Genomic DNA, 14,321 nt, shown 5'->3' with positions numbered 1-14,321 from the left:
TACCACTATAACCCACTTCTGCTAAGTTGCTTCAGCCGTGTCCAACTCTGTGCGACCCCATAGACGGCAGCCCATCAGGCTCCCCTGTCCCTGGGATTCTCCAGGCAAGAACACTGGAGTGGGTTGCCATTTCCTTCTCCAATGTGTGAAAGTGAAAAGTGAAAGTGAAGTCACTCAGTCGTGTCTGACTCTTCGCGACCCCATGGACTGCAGTCCACCAGGCTCCTCCGTCCATGGGATTTTCCAGGCAAGAGTACTGGAGTGGGGTTCCATTGCCTTCTCTGCTATAACCCCCTAGAATGGTTAAAAATTTAAAAGACTAATCATAGCAAGTATTGTCCAGAATGTGGAGCAACTAGAACTCTCACACACTGCTGATGGTAATCCAAGTTGGAAAAATCCCTTTGTAAAACACTCCAGCAGCTTCTCAAAAAAAAAAAAAAGAAAGAAAGAAAGAAAGAAATTAAACATACATCCACTATTCAACAGAGCTATTCCCTCCTAAGAATTTACTCAAGAGAAAAGAGAAATATATCCACCCGTGTAGACAGGTGTTTAGAGCAGCTTTTATTTATAATAGCCCCAAATTGAAAACAACCCAAATGTTCATGAACAAGTAAATAAATATGTAAATTTTGGCATATCCATGCAGTAGAAAGGGACCAATGATTGATACACACAAGATATATGATTATCAAAATAATTATGCTGAGTAAAATCTAGATGCATACACCCACCACTATCAAAATACAAATAAAAATCTGTACTGTATGGTTCCATTTATATAAAATTGTGAAGATTGTCAATCATCTGTAAGACAGAAAACAAATCAGTGGTTTCCTAAAGGAAACGGATGGTAAGGCATGGAGACCTATAAAGGGGCAAAAGGAAGCTTTGGGGATGATGGACTTAATCATCATCTTGGCTGCAGTGATTCTTTCATGTGTATAGACTATGTCAAACTCATTACATTATATACCTTAGAAACACATAGTTTATTACATATTAAATCCCAATAAAACTGTGGAAAAATTAAATAAATTAAAATGAGTATCAGTTCTATGTACTTTGGCTCTCTTTTAGCATTTGAGAGGCTGCCACCCAATGAGTCACATCTGTTTCTGTCCCTGTAGTGCTAATAGGCTAGCAAGACTGCCTGCTTCCCTTAGTGACAGCCAAGGGTGACCTTCTGGCCTCTGTCATCTCTAGGGCATTTCTGCTGGTGCCTTCATTCAGTGGTCAGCCCATCCACAAAAAAACTGAAAATTCACACTTCCTTAGAATTTGCACATCAGTGACCTAATCTTTGTCACTAAGTACAGATTGAGTTACACCAATCATTTTAAAGTCAAGGCATAGCTTGGAGGTCACACAAGACCCAATCTGCTGAAACACAGTGTCTGAACACATCTTTCACTTCCACAGACACTTGTAACACATCATCCTGGAGTTTCATTTCACATCTTTATTTGTACCCCTGATTACATGTCTTTAAAAGCTTATCTGTTTTAACTTTTCATTGTCTCTTTCCTAAGCTGGAAACAATAAAATCCTGAGCCAGATTAAAACCACAGATCATCAAAACATTTATTTCCTAGCAACTTTCTTCTTTGTTAAACATGCATTCAGTAATTAAGAATTGACATTGATGGCATTCAGAAAGATGATGCTGATGCTCTCTGATAGATTTTTGTCATCACACCATCAGTTTCCTCTATGTCTGTATGTATGTAACAGAAAATGGCTATAAGGTATACTATACATGAGAGACTACAATAGAAATTACCACAAACTTTGGATTCAAATATGAACTCAAAGCCCATTTGTATAATTTTCTAGTTATATGACTTAATGGCAAGTGTTTTATCTTTTTGTGAACTTCAATTTTCTCTTTTTTCTCTTCTATAAAGTGAGAGGATTGTTGTAAAGGTTTAATATATTTTCTTTAAAGAACTTTATAAATTAAGCCATAGTATTTGAAACAACTTAATCTAGCATAGTTATCTTAAATTAGCAGTGATATATGTTTAAAAAGCAACTTGTAGCAAAAAGAACTACTTGTAACAATGTTTCCTGAAAAATACCCCTTAACTTCCTAATGACTTCAGGTAAACACCATCTTTTTCACAGCCCCCTGTGATTTTTAGGCTAGTCTCTAGTTACAATATTCAGATTTCCTGAAATTATCTATGGTAACACTAGTTATAAAAATTTTATAATTCAAGGATAATATTGGTATCTTCAGTCTTATATATATTGTAACTTGCTTACAGCCATCCCTAGATTTGGGTCAAAATACTCAATAATATTCCCACTGGAAATAACTGAAAGTGGAGAAAAGTTTGTTAGTTGTATAGTTTCCAGTGAAAAACATTACTGCCTTAATTTTGCAATATACTGAGTTTCCTGGTGCTATTTTTATACAATGAAGCAAGTAGCCTTCAGGAAAATAAGAAACAGTTTAATAACAAAATATTCAACTTCTTAAAAAACAAAGAAACCACAGTTCAGTCATTCAAATCACAGGATCTGAAGTCAGTGTACATTTCAATCCTGATCTTGCCACTTACTTTGTAATACTTTATGCCTTGATTTCTTCATCTGTAAAAATGAGGATCATAAGAGCACGTATAAGGCTGGTATGTGGGTTAAATTAATTAACACATATATAAAGTTTACACTAGTACTGGCACAAGAAGAGGACTCAATAACTATTAGTTGCCATCAGCATTATTCAGTTATTTGTGATGATCTGTTCCATATAATAGGTGATAGATAAATAGTAGGCATCGTCCATTTAAAATCCTCTGTCTCTTTCAGTTTTCAAAACAACTTCTCTGAAGTGAAGTCGCTCAGTCGTACCCGACTCTGCGGCCCCAGGGATAGTAGCCTGAACCAAGCTCCCCTGTCCATGGGATTTTCAAGGCAAGAAATACTGGAGTGGGTTGCCGTTTCCTTCTCCAAAACAACTTCTCTATCCTACAGCTATTCCTGAAGTGCTCCCAAGAAAGCCTTAACATTCACCAGATCACAGTACGAATAGCACTTTTTCTGTGTGTGTGTGTGTTGCTTAGCAAAGCAAATAGAATAATAACTAATGTGAGATTTTAATTATTGTGTGTGTCAGTAGTGCTGCTTTGTAAATCAGAGTTAATTAATTCTGAGTACTTGCTACTTCTTCAATCCTCCTACCAGCTCAGGAGCAAGCGTGCTATTTTCTATGTCAATAACGAGGGTGCTTCTAGAAAGAGTATTCAGAACAAGCCGGGTGCCATCTACATGAGAGCAATTTCAAGACTGGGAATGTAGACTTGTCATCAGTTCTACCTAATGTATGTTTCCCAGAAAAGGACAAGCTGTTTCCTCACTGTAATGTTAGATAAGGGAACAGCCTCCCCCGGCAGCTCTCTTTCACCTTTTCCTTCAGAAACTGGTCCAAAGTTTTTGAATCAATTATTTTGTCTTCACAATTCTTTAAAGCACTCCTTCATATAAATGGATCTGGTTATTTATTTGGCTGTTATGTGCAATGGTACTCTCTTTTATTTACCTAAATGCATGATTTTCAAACCTACAATGTTTATGCACAACTAAATTTTGTATGGAAACATAATTCATAAAGCAGAAAAATTGAGGAGCTAAGGAGTGTAGATTGAAAAATGAAACCAGTGGCCACCCAGCCAAACCCCCCACACACTCCTGTCCCCTACAGCTGCCCCTGCAGTATTTCCAAGAAAACCCATATTCTTCATATCACACTTTGGAACCTTTCATCCTAAACTACATTTCTTCATTAAGTTTTCAAAAAAAGCTTTATCTCTGTATTTGTGTATTTCATGACAAGACCATCATTCCTTTGATTCCCTTGATCATGCTTCTGTCCATTTCAGTCAGGTTTAAAATGGATAGAAGCTGCCTCCTTTCCAAAATGATAAACTTTACATTTTTTCAATAAATTAAAAAAAAAGAAAACCTTTTTTCTATCCTACCATCATTCTTCTTACCATTGTAATGATTAAGAAAAAGGAAAGAGACTGAAGGATTCACAATTCTTCTGTATGGAAAGATACAGCAAGCAAAACTTTGGAATGACTGAAGTCTATGAAATCATCATGGAGCTGAAAAGGATTTTTTTTTCAGCCAATTCCTCACTTGGTTAGGTTGGGGGAGGCAGGGAGGGGTTTTCCTTGTACCTTAACAATACAGATCCACAGAGAGTAGGAGAATTTATTGCTGAGGAAACTATAGCTCAAAAATAGAAATCGCTTTGCAAGAAACTGAGTGAATAAACTAAGATAAGGTTATAAATGTTCATTACTCATCAGCCTGGCGATGGCAAGTCTATGGCCTGTGTGCCCCACTCTCACCTCTAATGCCCAAGGTAAGGCTCCCTGATGATCATGGCATAGGTGCAGCCTCAGGATCCTTCATAACACAGTGTTCTAGGCAACCACTACATGTTAATTAATCAGCATCAGCATGTGGTTTGAAGTCTCTCTGCCAATACTGATCTAGTCCAACCACCAGATTTCACATATAAAAACAGAAGCCCAGAGGGTAGACAATTTGCCCAAAATCACACAGCTAATTAGTGATGGATAGCTATGCACCAGCACAACTCAGGGTCCATTACGCTGAACGTCTTAGAACAGTTGTTGAGCTCTGAGAATTCCTGTGTTCTTACCCCCTTGAGTCCATACACAGGGAGTTCTCCTAGTTTTTTTATTTTTATTTTTTCAGTCCTACAGTTGTCTCACAGTGTTTGTTCCACTGTAGCCTTTCAAAATTGATGTCACTTATATCATATGTGAGAGACAAAATCTAATAAAAACCAAGAGTAGAGGCTTTGCCTGACCAACTCAAATAAGGCTGATAGTTCTGCTTTGCTATTTTATGTGCTGCATGATCTCCAGAATGCAGTCTAACCTATTGAACCTCAGTTTCATCCTGCAGAGGATAAATATCTGCAGAGGATAAATATCCATCTCACAGGGATGCTCTGTGATTAAACCAGATTCTGAATGTGAAAGTGCCTAGCACTGGGCCCAGAACTTGGTAGGTAAATATTTATCCATAAGAATTTTCCTTTCTCCCCTTACTCCTTCCATTTTCTCTTCTCTTCATATTTGGTTCTACACATTATTAACTCCTTGACCTTGGGCAAGGTCCTTAACCTTTTTGAGTCTCTATATATATATTGTTAAAACAGGATTGCTTTAGTACTGACCGAACTGTCTTGCTGTGGAGAGTAAATGGGGTTAGAGCATCAGCAGCAAACTCAATTCACAATATGAGTATGGACTCACAATATGAGTATAGAGAATCTTCTAGAAGACTCACTAGCTTTCCTGCACTTAAATATCTTGCCTCAGAGACTTTTCCCATGAATATTTATATTATGGCCAGCGAAGGAGGTGACTCCTGTCAGAAGGTCCAGCTCTCTCCTAAAAGGGTGTCCTTTTATGATGGGTAAGAGTCATTGAATTTCAAATTTAAAGCCCTGAATTTTCATGGAGACTGTCACAAGCTTGCTCTTTGACCTTCAGTAGGTCATTTAGCCTCTCAGGACATCAGGGTAATCCACCGTGCCCACCTCATTGCATCAACAACCCAAATGTGAAATGACCCAGGGAACTCTAAAGGCCATGTAGAAGTAATCAGATTTTCTCTTTTTCCTAGAACAAAAAAATGAGGGGGACCTGCCCCCTGGAGTTTGAACTGGCTCAAGTGTATCTTTATTTTCTTGTATGCACAAATGACTTTTTATGTAAAGTTGTTTTTTTGTTTTTTTTTTTTTTACTGTAAGATTGGAAATGTGGCTGCCCTACTTAGAGTCTAAGCTGGCTCTGAGCAGCCGTCTTTAACTCCTACACATGTAGCCAATTAGAGGATATGCACTGATCCTGGGCCTCCAAGAATCTTCTTCTGATCTTTACAGTTAAGCCTTCATGTTTAGAGAGCCCCTGAATTATTAGGTGAAATGACCTAGTTCAGCCAGGACAAAAATGCAAAACACATCTTCCCTTCTACCAGTTCCCCCAACACACACACACACAGGCATGTGTGCACACACATGTACTCCTTGCTCCAGACCCCTTCTGCCAAAAAGTTCAGAATTCCTCCAGCCAAGCCTTTGTGGGGCTTCAGAGTGACAACCAAGGGGATAGCACCAGCGACAGGATCAGTTCTGATGAATCATTCTGATCAGCAGCCAAGAGTTTCTGGAATGGAATGGAATTAAAGCACCAGGTGACTGAGGATAAGTCCTCTGGGCTATTAGGTATCTAGTAGATGGTAAGATAAATCCTCATCTTTTGCTAGTTATGGAAAAAGAAATATATTTTTCCCCTGCAAAGAAAGTGAAAGGACTAGACCGTTATCAGTTACCATGGCAACTCAAATCCATTACGTGCTCAGTTCATCCTGTCACTATGGAAGACTCAAGGAAAAAAGAAAACAACACTAAGCTTCTCTCTGTTTTTTGTCAAATGTTTTGAAGTGGCATGAGCCTGAAACAACTTTTTCCGAGAGGAAAGGACAGGAGAACGTGAGAAGGAGATAAAAGCGGGATGCAGAGTCTGGAGGCCACTGGGGACATGCTGAGAGGAGCTGGCTATTGCCTGAAATGGTCAGTACCAATGAAACTGAGAGGGAAGGAAAAGAAAGCACTAAATATTTATTAAGTGCCCACTACATGCCTGGTGCAGTGCTTAATAATGAACAGTCTGCAGCCTCCTAGGGCTCTCTGTCTGGGAAAAAAAGACAACTAAACAAGCAATTAAAAATATAAGGGGCAGATTCTTCCAGGGCATAAGTACAGGGCGATGGGAGTAGGTGGCTGATGGTGCTGACACAGGTATTTTTGAGGGGAGAAGGGACAGTAACAGGGTTCTTTGTGTGCTACCACTCCCAGATACTTCTTCTCCCACATGGATAAGACAGTGAATAAATAAACTCTCCCCTGTACTTTCACCATTTGTCAGTCCTCTAAGGCAGCCTTGAGCACAGAACCTGAAAATGTTTACTTAATTTATGCTCCCTCCAGCCAGTGCCATAAATTACTCTTGAGGAACAGAAGGAACCTGGATGTGGATTCAGATTACCTGGAGTCGGCACTGATATTTTCTAGGTGTGCAATCTTGGTTCAGTCATTAAACTTCTGAGAGTGTCTATTTCCTCATATTCATTTATCTGGAAGATTGATGAGAATCCATGATAGAGGGTTTGGGGAATCTTTTTTATTTGTTTTGTTTTATTGAAGTATAGATGATTTATAATGTTTTTTTGATTTCTGCTATACAGCCAAGTGACCCAGTTATACACATATATGCAATTTTTTAAAATATCCTTTTCCATTATTATTTATCCCAAGTGACTGGATGCCATTCCCTGTGCTTTAAGGAAGTTTGTAATATGATCAAAATCAAGCTGGCAGCAGAGTGCAAGAAGGTTCTGGAGTCCAACAGTAGTGGAGGGAATGAGGGAAGCATCTTATAAAGACAAGAGTGTGGGTGATGGATAAGACAAGACGAGTGCCCGTGGAGAGGTATGGATGTGTTCTAGGAATTCTGTAAAGTAGAACCAAGAGAAGTTACTGAACATGAAAAGGGGAGAGTTGGAAAATGAAGCCCAAGTTGCTGGGCAACTGAGTGAATGGCAGAACCATTCACAAAGTGATGGAGGCATAGGTTTGGCACCATGTTGGTTGATTAGAAAGAAGCCAAGGTGATTAACTCATCTGAAGCTTTTAGAATGGCACTTAAGCTTTTGTGTGAGACTGGTGTGTAAGTGTGCCCAGAGTTGGAAACAGGCCTGGAAAACTATGAGACGATGATCAGATCAGATCAGATCAGTTGCTCAGTAGTGTCTGACTGAGACGATGATACTTTTAGCTTAAAACATGATAAGGGAGTCTAGAATGGGATTTTATGTAGACCCCACCATCAAGTGCATAAGAGCAACCACAGCAGAGCAATTCAGAGCATCTTCTTACTCTTTCTTTAATAACAGTCTACATTCCTTCTCCACCCTCCATTCAGGCTCCTGGCACATAAAAGATCGGAGCTCATCTTGAGCCTTGGAGGAAGAAGGAAGTTAATTCCCATGTTGCTGTTTGCACTGATACTCAGGAACTTAGCCTTTGTGGAGTTCAACAACCTCAGTAAGCTTTGAAGACTGCCAAAGGCAGAACATGGTGGAATGAGATAGAATGTGGCCAAGTTGGGTTGTCTCTGGTAGTAGTCTGCCAGTTGGCTGGCTAGAGGATGCCATCTGTGACCCTCACATGTGCTCACTTATGCTCCATTCTCTCTTGCAGCAAACCCAATGCTGAACTCATCTTCTTCTTCCAGTGGTCAATAGCCCTATTCCAAAGCAGAACTCATTCCTTCATCCAGCTCTGCAGGATCTTGGCTTCTGCCAGGAAAGTACATGCAGTCAAAGGGTGTGGATTTGGGACCCAGTGCCACAACTAGCTGAGATGTTTATCTTGAGCAAGTTTCTTCATTCTCAGAGAGTATCCTTCTCTATGTGGCAGGGATAATAGTGACAAGAGAGGGCCCCACCCCACCCAGTGGCAATGAGGAATAAATAAGACATGGCACAGGAAAGAGGTGTGGAACTGAAACAGGAGTTGAGGTTTGACTCTTGTAACATGGAGAGGGCTGCTGGATTGTTGACAGAAAGACTGAACCTCCTGCCACCTCCTTCCTGCTGTCATGCAATGAGGAAAGCATTCTCTCAGGGTAACCTTGAATCTTATGTAGAAGGGCACTGAGGTCTGAGAAGATAGAATTCTACGTAGATAGTGGGGCTACTACTCCTAGGCACTTCCTCTCCCTCATGGATAAGACAATGAGTAAATAAATGCTCCTCTGCACCTTCACCATTTGTCAGTCCTCTAACGTAGCCTTGAGCACAGTCCCCAAGGTTGTGGTTAGGTACTTTGCACTCCCTCCAGGCAATGCAATATGTCACTCCTAGAGGAACAGAAAGAACATGGCTTCAGATTCACACTACATAGATTCAGTCCTGACATTTACTAAATGTGCAGTCTTGGTTAAGTTGTTTAACTTCTGTGCATGTCTATTTCCTCATCTGTAACAAAGAGTGATTATCCTTCTCAAATGTTCTTACAAGGATTAGAGGTAATTTCTGTAAGGTTCCAAGCACAGGGTGGAGCACACAGCAGACACTCAGTAGCTATATTCTTGTATTTATACTCATTTATAATAATAAAAAATAAGAGGATATACTTCTGCAGACCCTCAGCCCACTGTCTCTTAAACTTTCTATCAATTACTATGATTGTATAAGGATTTCTCCTTAGTCAGAGGGCAGCATCCAGATTCAGTGCTTCATGAAACCAGTTTACATCAGAGAGGCTTAGGAAAAAATCCTGTCTCTGACTCTATCCCTGTTCAGAAATCTCAGCCAGCACTGTTCCTCTGGCTTCTAGAAGTCACTCCTACCTCTCCCAGCACCTCTGCAGGAGCCATGTCCCATGAGAAGGGGCGGCATGGGATGGTCAGACAGAGATGGTCAGAGCCAGGACAGCTGGAAACTCACATCTAGCTGGACCCCAGGACCCCTGTGTACCCAGTGGCTGTGTAAAGGGTGGATGAAGGATATTTGGTTTTAATTGGGAAATGCTATCAATTGTCCTAGGCTCATTTAAAAATCCATTAGTATCAGGAAGTGGACGGATTAAGTAATGAGGAGGAGAAAAGGGAGAAAGCTGTCAGCACCCTGCTTTGCAGGGACCAAACAGCCTGTCTAAGCTTCACCGGCGAGGGCTGTGCTGAATGCTAAGAAGCTACTAGAGTCGATTTTGAGATGCTATAGAGGGAGAGGTGTCGGGGCCAATTCACACAAAGTCCTGGGCAGGCCTGTTGTTCTCACAGCTTCCAAAGGTGGTACTGCAGTGATCGGTGCTGGGATTTCAGGCTACCGCAGCTGTTTCTGGCAGCCTGGAAACTGTGCCGCCCAGCAGTAACCTTATCAACACCCACAGATAGTCACTCTCCTATGTCACCTCCCCACCTGCCAAATTCAGAACTGCATCCAGGGTCTTTTCATCCTGGGAGACATGAGTCAGGTTCAGAGTCCATAGTGGACCTGAGATAGACAGGGAGAAGGAGGATAGAGGTGTCCTCCTGGAGGATGGATGAGAGAGACAGGGAAGCAGAAACAAAGGAGGACAAAAATGAAAGCAGGCACTGAGAACTGGAAGTGAACAGGATAAGTGACAAGGTTGTGTATTAGTTTCTTAGGGCTGCAGTTCCGCAACGTGGGGGACTTAAAGCCACGGACACTTTACTCTCTCACACTCCTGGAGCTAGAGGTCTAAAGTCCAGGTATTTGTGGAGCTCTTCTCCCTCCAGAGCTTCTAGGGCAGAGTCCTTCCTTCCTTCTTCCAGCTTTTTGTGTCCAACTTTACATGGCCATCTGTCCTCTGGGCCTGTACCTATGTCTCTGATCCTCTATTTTTTTTTTTCCTTTTAAACTTTTTATTTTATATTGGAGTGTAGCCAATTGACAATATTGTGATAGTTTCAGATGAACAGCAAAGGGACTCAGCCATACATATACATGAATCCATTCTCCCCCAAACTTCCTCCCATCCAGGCTGCCACATAACATTGAGCAGAGTTCCATGTGCTGTACAGTAGGATCTTGTTGGTTATCCACTTTAAATAAGGACACTGGAGTAGAGGCCATCCTAATTAAAGATCTTATCTTGATAATATCTTCGAGGGAGATCCTCTTTCTAAATAAAGTCACATGCAAAGGCCCTGGGAATTAGGACTTTAACATATCTTTGGGGGTTGGGGTGGGGAGGACACAGTTCTACCCATTAGAGGCTGTTCTGTCTGATACATTTAGTCCAATACTCTAGAAGGCCCTGGGGAAGGCTGGGAAGGCTGGAAAGACCCTGGTTGTGATTGTAGAGTCACACATTCCAGTGTAACATAATACTTAAATACCATAATAAAATTAGTTACGCAACAGGCTGCAGAATAGGAACACTGATGGTTGTCCCTTAGCCTGGGGATGAGGATGAACTAAAGTCCTTGCCCCAGATAAGGGTAAAGGCCCCTCGGCTCCCGCCACTGTTGCTCTGTGGGACTGAGGCCCAGGGAGGCCAGACCCTCCAAGGAGCCAAGAATCCAGATTTCTATATGAAATATACACAAATTTTTTTTAATTTTAGCAACTTTTTTTTTTAATTTTGGCAAATAATTTTTTTCCAAAATGTGATGCAGGCCAAACTAAGCCAACCTGCAAACTAAGGACAGTCGTGAGCAGCCAGCCTGCCCACACTGGCAAAGAGCCTTAGGTTCAAATCCCAGGCTTGTTACTTACATGTGACCTTCAGTGATTCCTCTTGCATCTCTGTACCAGCTTCCTAGTGGGGCATGAGGCAGTCTCCAACACCCCACATGGTATGGTGATAGGTGATGGTGAATATTTCAAGGCATGGGGTACCAGGTGCATGCCAGAAACATACAGAGTAGTTTGAGGAACAAGACTTAGACACTGGGAACTTGAGTGACCTCCTGAGTTGCTCTGAGGATTATGTAAATGGATCAGTTTAAGTCCACTGGAAAGTGCCTGCCCCAGCCTCACACTGAGTAATTCCTCTTCTCATGCTATAACCCCTCTCAGGGCTCCTCTCTGAGTCAGACTTAGTGGCTGCTTTAGTAGTTTTAAATACATGGATTCCAAATGCAGAGATGTGAGGGAGATATAACTGAGTTGCTAGGAGAGAGAGTCCTAGAGTGGAGACAGAGAACTCTTTCAATCCCTGCTTTCATGCTGATGATAATAGCTTGCTGTGCAGATTCTACATGCGAGGCCCAGTGCTCAGAGCTGCTGGGGATTATTTGCTGTTCTCATGCCAACCTTCAGAGGTAGATGTTATAATGACTTCTATTTCATTGATGAGGAAACAGAAGCAGTAAGTCCAGAGTTTCGGGTGAAATCTCCCAGTTCCTTTAAATTGTGGCAGCCCAGTCAAATATTTTTCAAAACCTTGTACAGTCAAAACTAAGCCCATCTGCAGATTGAACCTAGCCCCATGGCAGCCTTTGCAATCTTTGGTCAAGGGCCTTGGATCCCAAGTCTAGTTTTGCCATTCTCTGTGTGACCTTGGGTAAATCACATAACCTCTCTGGATGATGGCTGCAAGTTATTGATGCTCCGTAACTTGCAGAGGTCACAGAACTTATAAGGGGTAAAGCTCAGGATCTGAACCCAGGCAGTTCAAGATCACAGAATGTAATCACTGTAAATGTGAACAGTCTTCCATATGTGTTCCTGTTACTCTTCTAAGACCCTCTACCAACCGAGCTACCAGTTCTAAGTGATGATCCAGTTCTAAGGATGATGACCTAGTTGCATTGGCTAATAACTTTAACATATTCCACTGATGGACAGTGAGAATGAAAGTGAATAAGTGAAGGGTTGCATAGACTTCTTTCAACGTGAAGGGCAAAGGAGAGGTAGGAACACTCCCCTCAGCACCATATCATTTGGCCTGAGATTGTATCCTTGAGCTTTCTTTTTCCTCATCCACATGACACTCCTGATTCATGCTTCAGAATAAGAAGAGTCTGGTGTTAATATTGGGTGTCATTTAGTCTTAAAAGCTCTTGATGTGAAAATGAAGCTGTCCACTGGTTTTTCAGTTTTATTTTTAGCAGAAAACCTTTAAAAAAAAATGAAACCTTATATAGAATGCCAGTACATAAAATAGAATCAGCTGGTGTCCATTATGTACTGCTCCAGCATAATAATGATGATGAAGGTAATAATAGCAGCAGCTAATCCTTGCTAAGAATTTGTTGTGTGCCAGGCACAATTTATTATAAGAGCTGACCCTGGGGCTTCCTTGGTGGTCCAGTGGCTAAGACTCCAAGCTCCCAATGCAGGGGCTCTGGGTTCAATCCCTGGTCAGGGAACTGGATCCTACATGCGCAACTAGGAGGTCAATCAAGGATCCCACATGCCACAACTAAGACCTGGTGCAGCCAAATAAATAAATGTTTTTTAAAAAAGAAAAAAGACCTGACCACAGTAACTCATCAAAGCCCTACAACATCTCTGTGAGGAACTGAGACCCACAGATGCTCAGTAATTTGCTCAAGGTCACAGAGCTCAGCCTAGGAGTTAGGCAGACTGCCTCCAAGGCTCACAGCCTTTCCCACCCTACTGCTCTGCTCTTCACCCTAGTTAACTCCAGATGCACCCAAGTAAGAAGATGTTTATTTCAGAGGAGAGCCACAGTGACGCAGAGCCATGCCTTTGCCCTTGTGATCCTGAGTCATTGAAACCCCAGCTTGATTTTACTATCCACAGGGTCTTCATCTGTGGGAAACATCTCTCTTCATTGACAGTTACTAGGCCTGTCCTTGTACCTCTGCTGCTGCTGCTGCTAAGTCGCTTCAGTCGTGTCCGACTGTGCGACCCCATAGATGGCAGCCCACCAGGCCCCACCGTCCCTGGGATTCTCCAGGCAAGAACACTGGAGTGGGTTGCCATTTCCTCCTCCAATGCATGAAAGTGAGAAGTGAAAGTGAAGTCACTCAGTCGTGTCTGACTCAAAGAGATAGTCATGAATGCCTCAAAAAGTAAATTAGAAGTCAGAAACAAACACACACACACACACACACACACACCTTTACTCTCCAAACTTGGTGAAAATATGTCTGGAGTGGTTAGAAACAAACAGATCCCAATCCACTGGATTTATATAAATAAAAGAGGATATGCAGTGATTGCAGGAAGAGGGTGGTCGAGAAGCCCAAGAGGCTTCTTCAGGGAAGCTTGGGTTCTGGGAACACAGAACAGAAAGCCTTTAGACAGGAAGAAACAGACTTGTCTGAACTCTGGTTTCTCTGGGACCTCCCAGAAGGTATTTAATTTACATGATTAGGCTGGAGCTGATGGTGTGATTAGTGATGGGTTAGACCTCCCTGGAGCTTTATTTTCTTTACACTTTACTAATAAAATGTAACTTTTAAATAAAATATGGATCTTAAACATTAAATTTCTAGACAGTTGAACCAGAACAGATTCCTGAGTCCTAGTATTATTGATATCTAAGGCTGGATGATTCTTTGCAGTGGGAGCTTCCCTGGGCACTGGAATATCTTTAGAAGTGATTCTGGCCTCCACCCTCTCTGGGCCACTAGCATGACCCATTGGTGACCATCTGTCACGCGAGTGTATGTTCCCGGTTCTTTGTCTCGTCACAACAAAGATTTGGAGCAACGGACATTAAAGCCCTCGGCGTGTCACAGCTCTCGGGTCTTGGACAA

General features: G+C 41.7%; 1 protein-coding gene across 6 annotated transcripts in view; it reads left to right on the top strand.

Annotated features, from left to right (window-relative positions):
• The window catches only part of ATP10B (ATPase phospholipid transporting 10B (putative)), a 392,121-nt gene that overhangs the window by 175,795 nt on the left and 202,005 nt on the right, over window positions 1–14,321 (top strand). Inside the window, exons 3-5 of one of the 6 annotated variants that reach the window (XM_086412751.1) lie at window positions 6,500–6,628; window positions 7,373–7,546; window positions 8,040–8,161. The exons of the other annotated variants lie outside the window; for them this stretch is intronic. The gene's annotated coding sequence lies outside the window, so the exon portion shown is untranslated. The remainder of the gene's footprint in view (window positions 1–6,499; window positions 6,629–7,372; window positions 7,547–8,039; window positions 8,162–14,321) is intronic. 6 annotated transcript variants of the gene reach the window in all.

This window comes from Bos grunniens, chromosome 7 (assembly GCF_055505025.1).
Source record: "Bos grunniens cultivar Pamir isolate PY7600 chromosome 7, Bosgru_T2T1.0, whole genome shotgun sequence".
Classification (NCBI taxonomy): domain Eukaryota; kingdom Metazoa; phylum Chordata; class Mammalia; order Artiodactyla; family Bovidae; genus Bos; species Bos grunniens.
Note: the sequence above shows the minus strand (reverse complement) of the source record. Positions and strands in the feature narration are given on the sequence as shown.